Raw genomic sequence first — 14957 nt, 5'->3', positions numbered from 1 at the left:
GTTTTCTGGGACAGTGGCAAAATAATGTTCTGGAAGCAACGATGACCACAGTTCCTCTGGACCTGCAGGGTGTAGACAAATGAAAAGCTGCTGATCCCTCCTGAAAATGCACTCTCTTAGAAAGGAATGAAATTTCAATAAAGGCAAGATCTGGGGAGAGGGAATTTATATCCCAATGGACCAACCGTCCTAAAGCACTACTGAAAAAGTTGCAAGGAGGTCCACTGAGAAAGGAAGGGGGAAAAGCTGGAGAGAAATGAGAACGACCTTCATTGTGGAACTTAATCACCATGACTTTTGTATTAGAGTTTTTATTTTCATGAAGATTTGTTGGATCTGCGTCCTAACCATTAGTATACAGTCAACATGCCTCTTCCCTTGGAATTATGTCCAGAACAACAAGACATACTGCTTAGAGTCCAAGCTTATTCCTTGTTTTGAAGTTGAAGGAATTCAGTGAGTGGAACAAGAAAGATTTTTCTCTCTGTAGATCTCAACAGAACATAGGGCAGTAGGTATTTACAGAGACAGGCCCTGGACAAAAGAGAAAAAAAAACGCTCATCTGATAACCAGAGTTAAACTCTTGACACCAACTCTTTGCTTGGGTCACCTACCCCACACTGTGTTCGAGCGGCCCAAAGAGCTTGCAAAATCTGAAGACAAAAGAAGGTCATCCTCCTTGTCACTCTGACCTCTTGACTGATGATGGTCATTCAAAAACGTTTATTTTGAAGTTTTCAACTGGGCAAATACTGTCCTATGAAGATTCATTTTATAATAGCCTCCACCTGGGACCTTGACAAATAGCTACTGGGAGTGTGAGTGGATGCTTCTTTTCTGAGAAGCAATTAACACAAAAGTCTTCAAATGTTTATGCCCTTTAGCCTGGCAGTTCTACTAGTCAGTATCGTCCTAAAGAAATAATCACAGATCCGCACGAGGTTCGATCATAACTGGCGACAACTTAAGCCCCCAATATTTAGGAGGATGGTTAAATAAATGGTCCTATAATCACACAATGGAATAGCACAGGGCCATTAAAAGGGATGGAGGGGCATATGAAATGCAGCATGGCTGTTGGTCATGATTTATGGGCTAAAATCGGGTTACAAAATACTTACATACTTACATACTTACAAATTCAGAAACGAAACACAAAGGCCAAGAACAAAGTACGTTAGTGTACATGTTAAAATATTACCCATGCTTGTCTTTAGGTATTTCCATTACGTATGGATTTGAGTCTCCCCCTCTTTTCTTTACTTTTCTAAGAAAAATTTCCAAAAAATATATCTATAATAAGAAAAATTATTAATGTGCTTGTATCAGTTTTCTGGCAGATGATAATCAAAACCAGTGCCCTAGAAAACCAAGTTCACGTATTTTTTTAAATTAGGTAGTAAAATATAAAAGAGGAAAGCATTCCCTAAACTTGAAAATGCAGAACAATAGAGGTATCCGTCCTAATTTTGACAGAAAGACTCCCTTTTTTCCAAATGTCCTTTTTGGTCATTACTGAAAAGGAATATTCCTGTCCCCCCAAAATGGTAGTCTGACCATTTTTGCGTTAGGGGCTGATATCTTTAAATTCCCATAATGAGTCAAAGTTTTTTGCTCTATTCAAATGATCACTCAAGATTTTAGTTAGCACCTATTTTTTATTTTAAGATTTTATTTCTTTATTCATGAGATACAAAGAGAGGCAGAGACACAGGCAGAGGGAGAAGCAGCCTCCGTGCAAGGAACCCGGTGTGGGACTTGATCCTGAGACCGGGATTATGCCGTGAGTCGCAGGCAGACGCTCAACTGCTGAGCCACCCAGGTGTCCCTAGTTAGCACCTATTTGGTGTCCAACGCTGTATTTAGTGGTGTGGGTGGTGGAAATAATGTCATAAAAAAAAACTGTGGCATTTATAAATCAACTAAGGAAAAAAATCGCAATTGTAGCTATCTACATACAACGTAGGCATAAAAACCTACTAACCGCTAGCATTGGAGCAGTGGATATTATTTAGGAAGACTTCTTAATTGCTGTATATTCCCAAATATGTGAGGCATTTTCCTGAAATTCTTCAGAAAAGAGGGATACGCATTTCCAAAGGCTCTCATATTATAGGACATTCTCTAATTACTTTATTTAAACAACTAAGTAATGCTTGGGGAGGACTCATTAGCCTGAAATGACCTTAGTCAATGCTTGTTTGGGATGCTTTGAGAGGTCGTTTGACAGAATTCATTACAGAGGAGGCCAAGAGATTTAATATAGATTTAGTCCTTGTTCCTGGAGTGAGGCCCCACAATGCAAATGCTTCATATCGTTGTAAGCAAGCATTTTAAAAATAACTACTTAAGTGAGAATAATGTATATTTATTTAACATTGACTTAACATTTTTGTATTGCTACTATAATACAAAAATGGTTTCCTTTTCCAAAAAACAAACTCCCCTTCCACCATAATGATAATGACCAAGACCGCACTTTACAGTTTACAAACACTCCCGAAAACATATTTGATTCTCCTACTACAGTAAAAGAATGGGTCCGGCCAGGGGCGCCTGGGGGGCTCGGTCAGTTACACGTCTGCCTTAGGGCTGGGCTCAGGTCATGCATGATCCGGGGACCTGGGATGGAGCCCCATGTCGGGCTCCCTGCTCAGCCAGGAGCCTGCTTCTCCCTCTCCCTCTGCGGGCAGCTCCCCCTGCCTGTGCGCTCGCTCTTGCACATGCTCTCTCTCAAGTAAATAAATAAAATCTTTAAAAAAAAAAAAAAATGGATATGGCCAAAATTTTGGAAAACAATGACCAGTCTTTATTGTAACACATGCACACAAGGAATCAGCCCATTGCTCTTTTAGCAACTTGTTCTTTGAGACCAGCTTAATTGGGGGAAATAATTTTTCAATTATTTCTAATGCAACTGTTACGAGCAGGATCAAAACCTCCACTAGCAATGGCGTCCTACTTCCTAAAATAACAAGCCTTTGATAAACATTGTAAAGATGATTCCAGTCCCTTTTTACAAGTTTTTTGGCTCTTTTCACAAAGCTATGTAACCCTTTTAGTTTGACATCGCACAAAGAAAGAAGTAAAGGATTTCATTAGCGCAGCTGCACAGGCCCTGAGTGTGTCCCCAACTTCAGATGCTATTTTACTCTCTAGGTTGGGTGACTAATTTTAACTCAGAAAAGAGTTTAGTAATCTATTCAAGTGCAAGAGGATCCAAAATAAAATTTTACGTCTACTTACTGATTAAACTGTGCTCCTGACAGCGTCCACAGGGCGGATTTTAAATGATGCAAAAGATCTTACCTTTCCAGCTAAGTTTTGCTGGCTGGCTGGCTGGCTTGTGGCGGACAGAACAGGGTGGAAAGCAAGTCTCCTACCTGGATTACTCACAGCATCCAAGCCCTGCCAGTTCCTTCCCTCTGCGGAGTAAGAGAGAGGCAGGGCTGCTGCCCGAGGGAGATTCACCCTTCGAAGGAGAAGGCCCTACTTGCAAATTTCCAACGTTGGCATGTGAGCTAGGACGGACCTCACCCTCTCGCTTCTATATACATTCTTTATTTTTCTTTCTTGACACTTCACACAGTTTAAAGGGGATGAGAATGGATGGATAAACAGAAGATGATGGACAGATTGACGATATGTGTATAAACAGAGATACAGAAAGACTTTTATATCGTGTGTGTGTCCTATACACCATGTGATCTATGTCTCTCCTACTAAATTAAAAATCCTTGAGGGCAGGGACAAGCACACTGTAGGCACAAAAGGAATCCTGAACGAAAAAAATCCAAAAAAAAAAAAAAAAAAGAGCAACCCTTAACCACTACCCCTTGACAAATTCCTCCCATGTATTCCTTCGGCCAGAAGTACCCCCTCTGCCCCATTCCCAACCTTATACTCCCCTGACCCAATGCTCCCCACTTCCTCCAACCCCAAATTAAATGCCACTGCCTTCTTGAAACCTTCTGTGATTCTTCCAGGTAAGAGTAACCTCCTCCTCATCCTAATGACCACAGTACTATTTTCTGCCCTTTTCTTTTATAAAAAAAAAAATTAATTTACTCATTTTAGAGAGAGAGAAAAGGGGGTGGGGGGAAAGGGGGAGAGGGAGAGAGAATCCCAAGCGGGGATTCCAATGTGGGGCTCCATCTCGGGACCCTGAGATCATGACCAGAGCTGGAACCAGGAGCCCGATGCTTAACTGACTGCACCCCCCGGGCGCCCCACTATTCTCCACTACCTATTTCCTAAGCTTCTCTGCAGAGAGGTGATGCTCTCTGCTTGTAACCCCCAGCCATGCCTAAGGAAATATGTTTTTTATCCCTTTTTCACTCTCCTCTGTCATCCATTGGTTCACCCACCCAAAGGCAGCCTAGCATGGTGGTTAAAATATGCGCTTGGAAGCCAGACACAACAGATACAAATCCTGGCTGCGCCGCTTCCAAGCTGTGAGATCTCATCCTCGCTGTGCCTCAGCTGCCTCGATGGCAGCAGATAATAAGTAATCCTAATAATAGTACCCACCCCACGGGGTTATTCTGATGACTGAATAAGTGGATCCACAGAAAGCACTTTGGGCCTCTGCAACGTTATAGTAGTGTTCCGTAGTGCCTGGGCTCTGCGATAGCCGCCTCGATACAACGCGTTAGGGGTCTGCTCTGTGCCAGGCACCCCACGAGGGTGCCACATGTGGGTGCTCTATAAATACTCAAGGACCGACTGCTAAGCCCTAACATTGACTCAGCCCTGTGTGCGTCGGTCGCATCGGTGCATCTTCACTAGCATTCTAGGGGATGGGTATCGTGATTCCTACTTCGATGCAGGAGCAAATGGAGTCCCTTCTGCTCCGAACCGCACAAGCCCAATCCGACGGGTAAAAAGTCTCCGTCATGTTCACCTCACAAGCCCTCCAACTTCTAGAGATTTTTTTTTCCATCCCTTCCTGCAGCTCCCTCGACTTCACACGATGCATCTATTTTAGCATCTGTTCAGCCTGACTCCTGTCATTAGATACATTCTCGTGTGTTTATAATGCACCACTGATTTGTTTCAGACTGAATCGTGTGGATCTAAAAATAAAGTGATGTGGAACATATTTCTTTGCATATTAACTTTAAAGAAATAGATTAATCTTAGAAATAATCAAAAATGAATGATCCACTCAGCTTGTCGCAGTTACCAGAAAAAAAAAAAAAAAAAAGGAAAGTAAAATAAAAAACCCTCCGATTCCCACTTTTCCCTCCTTTCTCCTTTCTGAATTTATTAATTTAAGCATCTACACCATAAGGCCTGAGAGGTCTAGTGAGCCCGTGGTGAGCCAGTCGTGCTCCTCCCTGGAGATGCTTAAACGAACGCAGGATTCATCGATTCTCCGAGTCAAATTCCCGTTTTCAAAAATGACATGGCACCCTTGCCCTCATCACCCGGAGGTGGAGCAAAGCACAATAAATAGGGTGGCACACATATATAAAATGGTGCAAAATTGTTTTCTGAGATCGCAGCACATCTGTCCTGTCTGCCTACACAGGTGAGGCGTGAGGAGGGATGCAGAACCAGGGCAGGTGCGGTGCCTTCCTGCAAGGAGCTTCCCCGGGAGCGTGGGTGGTGAGCTCCCACGTCCACCAGGACACCACGCCGGAGTACGGCTAGAAGGAGGAGCACTGGCAGTGGAGGGAGAGATTAATTCCTGCTGAAGTAAAAATACGACTCGTCTATTTGATAAATCATTCCAAAGGTTTCTCGCTTCGACACACACACACACACCCATGTAAACTAGTTGCTTCTTTTCCCTCCTCGGAACCTGAAAACCCTGTCAATCACCAGCCCTTGGGTGTTTAGCTTGAGCCATCAACTAGGTTTAGCGACACCGTTTTATTCGATTCCACATGTTCCGCTCTTACATAGAAGGGGGCCACATATGCAAATATATATACATCCTGGCTGCAGCACTAAATCACGAGGAAAACTGCAGTTTGTGAAACGCAGTCATTCCACGCCACATTTCATTTTGGAAGAGGGAAAGGCTACAGTCAACTGTGAACAATTACCAAATTGTCAATGGAATTCAATAAATGTTGTTTAAAAAAAACTAATTATTTGTTACAATAACCAGCTACTACTGCCACTTTGTATTTGGAGGTTTGTAAACTACTTCCATTTGAAATGTAATTGATTCCATTTTTATCATTTGTTCAAGTTTATGTGGTTGTTCTCATCCTAAGAGATGATAACATCTATTTTCAGCAAATTATACATTATAATTCCTCATTCAAAAGCCGTAACAGAAAACAAAATGCTAATTCATGCTGTAAACGAAACTACAGAATCATAATCACTCATTGTTAACATTAGGGACCAAACTGCTACTGGAAATAATAAATTGGAGCAAAATGTGGTAGGGGTTGTTGGTGAGAGTTTTCTCTCTTTCTCTTTGTGTCTCTTCTTCCTGTTTTGTTTTGTTGTTACACAACTAACACACTTTCTAATACGCTTTCAGGCAAGAGATTACACGGATATTTGGTATTCCAGATCTAAGGCAAACGTTCACCTTTCCCCCCTTATCTATCACCTGAAGTTCTAGGTTTCAAATCTACAGGAAGAAGATGTGCTCACAAAGCAATCAGAAGTGCACGCAAAAGAGGGGACGCATATTGGAACCGCACACCTGCTTTTCTACATTTCATTAAGCTTCCAAGCCTACGTTTCCCTTTACATCAGCGATCACCACTACCCCCCCCATCTTCCCCTGCTCCCCCACCCAGGCCTCTCCTGTACGAGGATCCCCCCAGCAACACTCCCCCAACTCCCCCCCAACCCCACACCCCGCAAGCTTCCCCTCTGCATCCAGGACTATGCGAAATTTAAAAACAAACAGAAATCCAGGAGCCATAACAAATCAGGTCAATTCTTATGAAGACAAAAATAAGGGAAGAGGGTATCTGTTACCATATTCCAGACACTCTGCTTTCCTTAAATAGCTATGTTCAAATGACAAGAGAGTAGCATCACCTAATGGCATGTCTCCTTCCTTTTTTTTTTTTAAATAAAACATAATCCCAAAGAAAATATTTAAATATAATTATTATATCACAAATGTGAATTCTTGGAACGGACCAAAAAGTCACACTGCCTTCTAGAGTAAATCACTTTTCTGCTGCCCTTTTATTTAATGGCGTCTGCTGTCCACATTTACCTCTTCACTGGCAAAGTATGATCATTGATTTCCTATGGTCTCTCTGGAAGGAAGTTCTGCTTCCTTGATGATGACTACAAAGGGTAGGTGACCCCATTCTCATTCCAATGCAAACCCTGCACTTTTACATTTCCGCTAGGGCCACAGGAATGTGAAAGCAGCAAGAAACTGCCTCCTTCCTAGAGACCGTCTTGCTGTAACTACTGACATTTAATGTTTTCCCTCCCCCTTTCCACAACTGTATTTTGGAAGATCACGATATAAGGGATGAACCACTAAGAGGCATTAGTTCATGATGGACATAAATGCTAGATGCATGATTCAACACAAAAGACACCTGTTATAACACGGCCATGCTGAAAAGGTTAGGTTTGGGCCTAAATTGCAAACGTAACAATAGACAGGGCAAACTCATCATGATACGGGTTTGCTTACAAAGTGAGAGTAAGTTTATGCCGAAAACATACATATTTTATACACACACATATATGCATACGTATGGGATAGGGTTTTGATGCATCTGAGTGATTACTGATAAAATTATTCTATTCATGAATTTTAAAATTACATTTCTTCTGTACAGTGTTATTTTACTGATCCCCACATGTGTAATGCGCCCTCCTCTAGGTCACAATTACTTGAGGTTGGGAGCTGGCAATCTAAAGTCTCAGTCTAGGGATGCCTGGTGGCGGTTCAGCGATTGAGCATCTGACTTCAGCTCAGGGCGTGATCCCGGGGTCCTGGAATCCAGTCCACATCAGGTTCCCTGCAGGGAGCCTGCTTCTCCCTCTGCCCGTGTCTCTGCCTCTCTCTGTGTGACTCTCAGGAATAAATAAATAAAATATTTTTAAATAAATAAATAAATAAATAAATAAATAAATAAATAAATAAATAAATAGTTTCTCTCTAAAACTGGATCAACCATTTGTTCAAACCAAAAAGAATGGTAAACTCATTTAGTCCATCACCAAGAAAAAGATAAAAACATCAGATAGTTATGGTTGATCTTGTCGAAACAGAAGACTTCACCTCATTTACCAAAGAGGATTTGGGCTGGTTATGTAAATAACCAGGGGGGGAAAAAATGAGCAAACTTGGGCAAACGAAGGAGATCTTCACTATTTCATGGAGCGGGCAAATGAATGACACCATAACAAACTTGCTAGAAAGGTACGTGTGGCCACGTGATGTCTACTGGAGAGGAAGTAGTGTGGAGAGTAGGAATTAGCAGGCACGCTGGACTCTGAAACCTGGCTGCCTGGGGGACGTCCCAGTTTTGCCCCTACCTAGCACCAGCGATGTCTTAGGTAAAGTATCGAATTCCCTGTGCCTTATTTTCTCCATCTATAAAATGGGAATAATAATAAAAGTACCTAATTCATAAGTTGTCTAGGAGATTAAATGAGTCAAATACATGTCAAGTGCTGGGAACAGCATTAGTTAATAGCACCTCTCATCACTGCTGCTCGGTTCCTAAGTTTGAGGCTAATAGAACTTAACAAAGAAAAGCAAACAGTATTTCCAAGGTGGTGCCTTAAGAAAGCTAGCCTTGCTGGGAGGCCCACGAGAAACTCAGGATATTAAAAGTCTCTTTTGCTTTTCTATGTGCCTAGGAGAAACCCAACGTTGGAAAAACTGGAGTCAGATGAGTTAGATTTATAAGCAGATTTCAAAAAAGTGTCTAAGGTAAATATACAGAAGTGCACTTAAAAAGGATTTTGCGGTTCATCCGGACATCTTCCAGAAAATAAAAATGTTTAAAATGTATAGAAACCCAGCTCTTATTTTTTGAACTTTAACCCAGTGCGTTTCTAACAACCCTGCAAATGCAGGTCATTCCCAAGTCTTGGCTCATCTCCGTGGATCCAAACATTGTTACTCCTTTAAGAATTATGAAATACCCAGAAAAGAGGAGCAAAAAAAAAAAAATTCTGAGTTCTTTAGAGTGATTGGACTGGATGGAGCAGAAGTGTTCCTCAGTGGGCTGCTTTCTTGCTTTGGCTGTCGATATTTATGGACATTGTGCCAAGCCAAAAAAAAAAAAAAAAAAAGCAGTCAGCACAAGCTTTCAACAACTTACCCGCATCCATTAATGATCCTACATTGATACATCTATCCTGCTTGAAAAGATAGAGCAGGTGCGAAGAATTACAGGTACTGGCTAACAAAAGTCCAGGGATGCATTCAAAGCAGTCATTCTAGAAGGATGGTGTGCATCCACAGAAGGATGCCATTTTATATTTCTAGTCTGGAAAAATCTGAGGGAGTGGCTGGGGCTAGGGGCACGGGTGGGGAAGAAAAGTAGAAGAGCCCAGTCATGTCTGGCCCGAATAACTTTTTCATAAACTCGGGTTAAACTATCCAGTAACCACAGGACTGGTCAATCAGGTGGGTAAAGTCCGATGTCTGGCCTCATGGACATCCAAGCAGTCAGCTAATTGGCTCCATTTTTCACTTTCCGTTGACTGATTCAATATCATACAGACCTGGCCTGCTTCGATTTGGGCCTCCACGGTGACAAGTCAATAAAGTGACCCAGGTCCAAACAGCAAGCGGTAATGACCACTCCACAGTCAGCGTCATGATGGAGACAGAAACCTCAAACAACTACAGGAGAGCCTCGCAGGTTGAAAAGCACAACAGAAAAAAAAAAAAAAAAAAAAAGATAATGCTGGGTTTTGGAAGCTTGCACTACTGCCATCCCTAGGCGTGAAACTGTAAATTAAAGAATGGTCTGCTGTCTGCTGCACTGAGCCAAGTCAGAGACATTTCACATACACACTTTAATTGGGGTTTTCATTCTAATTGAAGAAATAAATTCCACCTAAGCAGATGCTTCCCACACACACACATACACACATACACACTCGCACTATGGTATGTTTTGCACATTGGCAAGTGGGTGCAAAATATCTGCAACATGGTCTATTCGGATATAAGATGGAATTTCCCAGTTTTTAAATGGTAACAGATGCAGTTTCGGCTCTGATACACATTGGGCTCTCTCCAGAAACATCACCCTGATTCCCCCTCCCCCAGCCTCAGTGATAAAATGTCACAGAGAAACTAAAAAAAAAAAAAAAAAAAAAAAAAAAACAAACAAAAAAAACCTCCCAGTCCACGATGATCTGTGGTTGGGTTTTTGGTTTTTGTTTTGGGGGTTTAGTAATGAATAAATGCCCGGGGTTGTTTCCAAATTTCTAGATTTCTATATAAAGAACCCCCAATCCTCATTATTTTTTTCACTCACTTGTTTATAACCAGAGGTGTCATAATCATGTTTCTTGTGAAAATGAAAGCAAATCAAAATGCCTTGTGATTCCAGGAAAAGAGCTTCTTAGGGAGACATGCCTGCCTGCTATTGATGTTGTAAAAAGGCTCCTTTTACATGGTATTAGATGTTGAGAGCACATCATATTGATCTAGAAATAAAAAGCTTGATTTTTTTTTTCTTTTTAGTACAGTCAACCCTTACCTTCATAAGCACTTTATAACACTAGGGAAGATGGTTTTATTTTTAATTGAGGTAGAGTAAACAAATTATATTTGAAGAGCGTTACTATTTTTAGGGAATGGAGGATTTGTAAGCTTTTTTGGCAGCAATTCAGGTAAAAATCATGAATAAGTCTCACTCTTTCAAATTTGGCCCAGGCCTTCCCATCGCAGCCCTGCCTGAGTCCAAGATGCGATTTAGTGTTGTCTTTGTTTCAGCCTTTTTCAAGGAAGGAACAGTCAGGAGCAGGTTTCTCAGTCCCCGGCCCAGGCTCAACCGCTGAAACCGTGACCTGCAGGGCACCCTCGCCGAGAGCCCGGGTCCTCACGCACATGTACACGCCTCACCCCTGCAAATGGGGAGCGGGCCGCGCTGGAAGCCGCACATCCCGGCACGACGCACCGCCTGGCTGCGTTCGTCACCGAGGCTTAAAGCTTCCGTGGCACTCGCGGGCCCCTTAGTCTAACGATGTGCACCTGCCATTTGCTTCTGTACTTTATGGCAAAGTTCACACCGCACCCCTGGAGGGAGAGATCAATTTTCCAGACCGGCCCCCTCTCCCCAGCACACGATTCCACCGCACTCCGAGGAGCGCGCCCCCGGCACCAGCCTGCGAGCTAATCAGCCTGCACCGAGCAGCGCCAGCTGCTTTATCAGAAAATTCTTTTCCGATTTTCTTAGCAACACGAGTCTCCCTTTCTGCAAGGAAGAGCTCGCGTTCGGGGAGGGGGGTGGGGGGGATGCTTTTCCAAATCAAGTTAAAGTAACTTTACCCGAGGAAACCGAGAGTTTTCCTCTTTTTTTTAAAAAAAAAAAGGGGGGGGGGCTGCCTCTCCCCCCTCGCACCCCCCTCCCCGACTCCCCCAACCCCGCCCCCATCACCTTCTCGGGCTTTCTGCCTCCTTTACTCCAACCCTGCCCCCTCCCCTCCCTGCCGCCCACCTCCTTCGGTTTCCAAGGAGTTGGCACGTGATTGCCAGTCTTGCAAATTCGGGCCGCGGCCCTTGGCTTTGCCAGCGCTCTCCAGCGACTAGTTCCCTAGCTCGTTAGGGACGCTGCCCGCGCTGAGCTTCCCTCCACCCTTCCTCTGCCTCCGCGCGCGGCGGAGACGCGGAGCCCGAGACCCAGGTCGGAGGGACGCGCCCCGCGGAAACTTCTCCGAGCGCCTCCGGCCCGGGCGCGGGGGCGGGGGCGCGGCGCCGCCGGGAGCCCCGAGTCCTGAGTCCTGCAGCCGCGCGGGGCCGGGCCGGGCCGGGCCGGGGCTGCGGGGCCGGCCTCCCGCGCTCGCTCGGTCCTCCCAGGCGGGCTGGGGCTGGTCTCTGACTCATCGGCAGTCACACGCGCGCGCACGCACACTCACACTCACACGCGCGCACGCCCGGCCCTGGGGAGCCGGACCCGGCCGCCCGGAGGGGTCGCCGGGGACGCGTCCGGAGCCCCGGGCCGCGCGCCCCCAAGGACCCCCCCCGCCCCCCGCGCTGCGCCGGCCGCGCGCGTCCGGGGCGCCCCCCTCCGGGTCCCCCAACTCCGGCGACCACCCCGCCAGTTCTGCAAGTTTCTCGGCACCGCGGGGCCTGCGCCCCCCGCCCCCCCGCCCGCCTCGCCCCCCAGCCGCCCTCCGCGCGCCGTGCGCTCCCCGGGGGCCCCGCGGCGGTCCGGCCCCAGCTCGCCGCCTCCCGCCGCCTCCCGCCGCCTCCCGGGCTGCTGCTGCTGCTGCCGCCGCGGCGGAGGAGCTGCTCCGGGGCTCCCGGGCTCGGTGGCCGCGGCGCCTCCGCGGAGCCCTCGCCGTGAGCCGGGGCTTCGGCCGGCAACTCCTAGTTTGGGGAGCTCCGTCCCCTGGACACTGGGGGTGAGGCGGGGGCGGCGGGGCGCAGGTCTCGGGGGCTCGGCTTTGGAGGGGCGGGTGGCTTCCCAGCCCGGAGCTGGCGGGGAGGGAGCGCGCTGCGCCCCGGGCCCGGGAGGGAGCGCGGCGGGCGGCCGAGGCCGGCGGGCGGGCGGGCGGGCGGGCAGGGCGGGCGGGCGGCCGGGCCGAGCCGAGCTCCGTTCCTCGACACCCCCACCCCCGCCGCCCGGCTCCCCCCGCGGCGCGCGCTCCGCCGGCCCGGGAATCCCCGCGCCCCGCGCCCCGCGCCCCGACCGCCGCCGCCTCCCCTCCCCTCCCCTCCCCTCCCCTCCGGGCCCCAACTTTCCCCAGCCTGGACACGCGCGTGCACACACACACACACACACACACACACCCCTTCCTGCCTCGACTCCGGCTCCACTTCCCCGTGTAGTTTGGAGATGACAGATGCCTGTAGACTTTCACCAAACAAGCGGTGGGGGCAGCAGACTACAACAGTTATTTAATTAAAAGGCATTTTTCCCTCTCTCTCTCTCTCTCTCTCTCTCTCGCTCTGGCTCCCAGAATAGCTCTTGCACCCCCTGAACCCCGAGCACACTCCCGTCTCCCCAGGTTACCCGGGGCCGCCCAACCCCCGTCTCCTTCCCCCCTCCGGCGTCTACCGCCGGCTTCCCGGGCCCTCCGCCCCGGAGCCACACCGACATGCACACCTACAGGCCGGCGGCGGGGAGCGTCGAGGGCACGATGCAGCCGGACTGCATTGCACAGTCATCAAAGTTAAGTGTGTGTGTTCGTGGGGTGCTCGTGCGCGCCGGGGGAAGCGCCGGGTCACGGGCGCCCGAGCATCCACTCTGCCCCCCCACCCCCACCCCGCCTCCGCGGGGTCAGGGGACGCCTCCACTTGAGATTGCAGCCATTTTAGGGAAAAGAGGTGGCTCCGGGCCCGGGGCGGGGAGGGGGGCGGGGGGCAGCGGCAGGGCACCGGCACGTCGCGGGGGACTCACAGCTCCGCAGCCCCTCGGCGCAACTGGAGGGCGGGCAGGCGCCGGGCGCACAGGGGCGCGGCGCCCGCGGCGACTTGGGGAAGGTTGCGCTCGAGTTCCCTGGTTTTGCCAGGAGTTGTTCGGGGTAACGTGCCGGCTCCTGCCTCTTCCTCGGGTTCCCGCTGGGTTGGGAGGTGGTGGTGACGGTGGGGGGGGGCGGATGGGGCACGGGGAGGGGGGGCGCGACCGCCCCTGGAGACCGGAGAGCTGGCGCTGGGGAAGGGGGCACCCCCTGTCGCCGGTTGGCACTGCCCCAGACAGTGCGACCCACTTGGCCCCCCGGCCTCCCCACCCCCCTCCCGAGCCTCTGCCTCCCCGCCGAGCGCCAAGTGAGCGCGCGGCAGGGGGCACAGGGCGCGACGCCGCCGGGCCCCGAGCCGCCCCTTACCTGGCTGGAGGGGGTTTCCCAGGAGGAGCCGTAGTTGTAAAAGAAGGAAGAGAAGAAGGTGTCTTCCGACAGCCCGCAGCACGCCATGCTCTGGATGCAAATAAAATGAGGAAAGGGGGGAAAAGAAAGAAAAAAAAAAAAAGGCACACACACAAAAGCAACCCAAAATTTTCAGAATCAAATTAAAACCAATAAGCGAGGAGGAAACGCTCTCCGAAATAAAGAAAAGGAGGTGGGGGGGGGGAAGGGAACGGCGAAGGGAACGCAAACTCTCGGCGGTGCTCGCTCTCGGGGAGACGAGGGATGCTCGGGATGCTCGGGATGCTCGGGATGCTCGGGATGCTCGGGCTGCCGCCGCCGCCGCCGCCTTCTCGAGACGGTGCCTACAGAGGTTCGTCCTGACTTGGGCAGCCGCCGCCGCCGCCGCCGCCGCCGCCGCCTGTGCCGGCTGCGTGTGTGCGCGCGTGTGTGTGCGTGTGCGTGTGTGCGGGGTGTGCGCGCAGAGCGAGAGACCGCAGGGGAGGCGAGAGGGCGAGGGAAGGAGCGAGCCGGGATGGAGGGCGCAGAGGCAGAGCGGGCGGGCGTGTGCGCGCGGGGGTGCGTGCGTGTGTGTGCGCGCGTGTGGCTGGGTGTGCGTCTGTTTGGGGAGCTCACCGGAGAGCCGGGGCCGTCACGTGGGCGCGCTGACTCCGCCGGCTGCCGGGGACAGCCTGTACTACAGCCCCGGCCGCCCGCCCGCCGCGAGCAGCGCCCCCTCCGCGCCCCGCCGCCGGCCGTGCGCGCCCCGGGGCGCCAGGGGGCGCGGGTGCGGCGGGCGGGCAGGTGGGCCGGGGGCGGGGGCGGGGGCGGGGTGGCGCCCGCGGGGACGCCGGGGGCCTCGCCGCGCCCCGCACCCTCCTGGCCAGCCTCCCTCCCGCCCTCTTTGAAGATTTTCTTTTTTTTTTATAATTCCTAAAATTGCTTCCCCCGTGCAGAGAGAGACCCCTCTTGC

General features: G+C 49.5%; 1 protein-coding gene across 2 annotated transcripts in view; it reads right to left on the bottom strand.

Moving 5' to 3' along the window:
- The window catches only part of PPARGC1A (PPARG coactivator 1 alpha), a 639471-nt gene extending 624911 nt beyond the window's left edge, over positions 1-14560 (bottom strand). The window contains exon 1 of one of the 2 annotated variants that reach the window (XM_038533568.1): positions 13967-14560. The gene's annotated coding sequence lies outside the window, so the exon portion shown is untranslated. The remainder of the gene's footprint in view (positions 1-13966) is intronic. The other variant, XM_038533573.1, reaches the window with a different exon arrangement.
- Positions 14561-14957: the final 397 nt, after the last annotated feature.

Source organism: Canis lupus, chromosome 3 (genome assembly GCF_011100685.1).
Source record: "Canis lupus familiaris isolate Mischka breed German Shepherd chromosome 3, alternate assembly UU_Cfam_GSD_1.0, whole genome shotgun sequence".
Lineage (NCBI taxonomy): Eukaryota > Metazoa > Chordata > Mammalia > Carnivora > Canidae > Canis > Canis lupus.
This window is presented reverse-complemented; position numbering and strand designations above follow the sequence as displayed.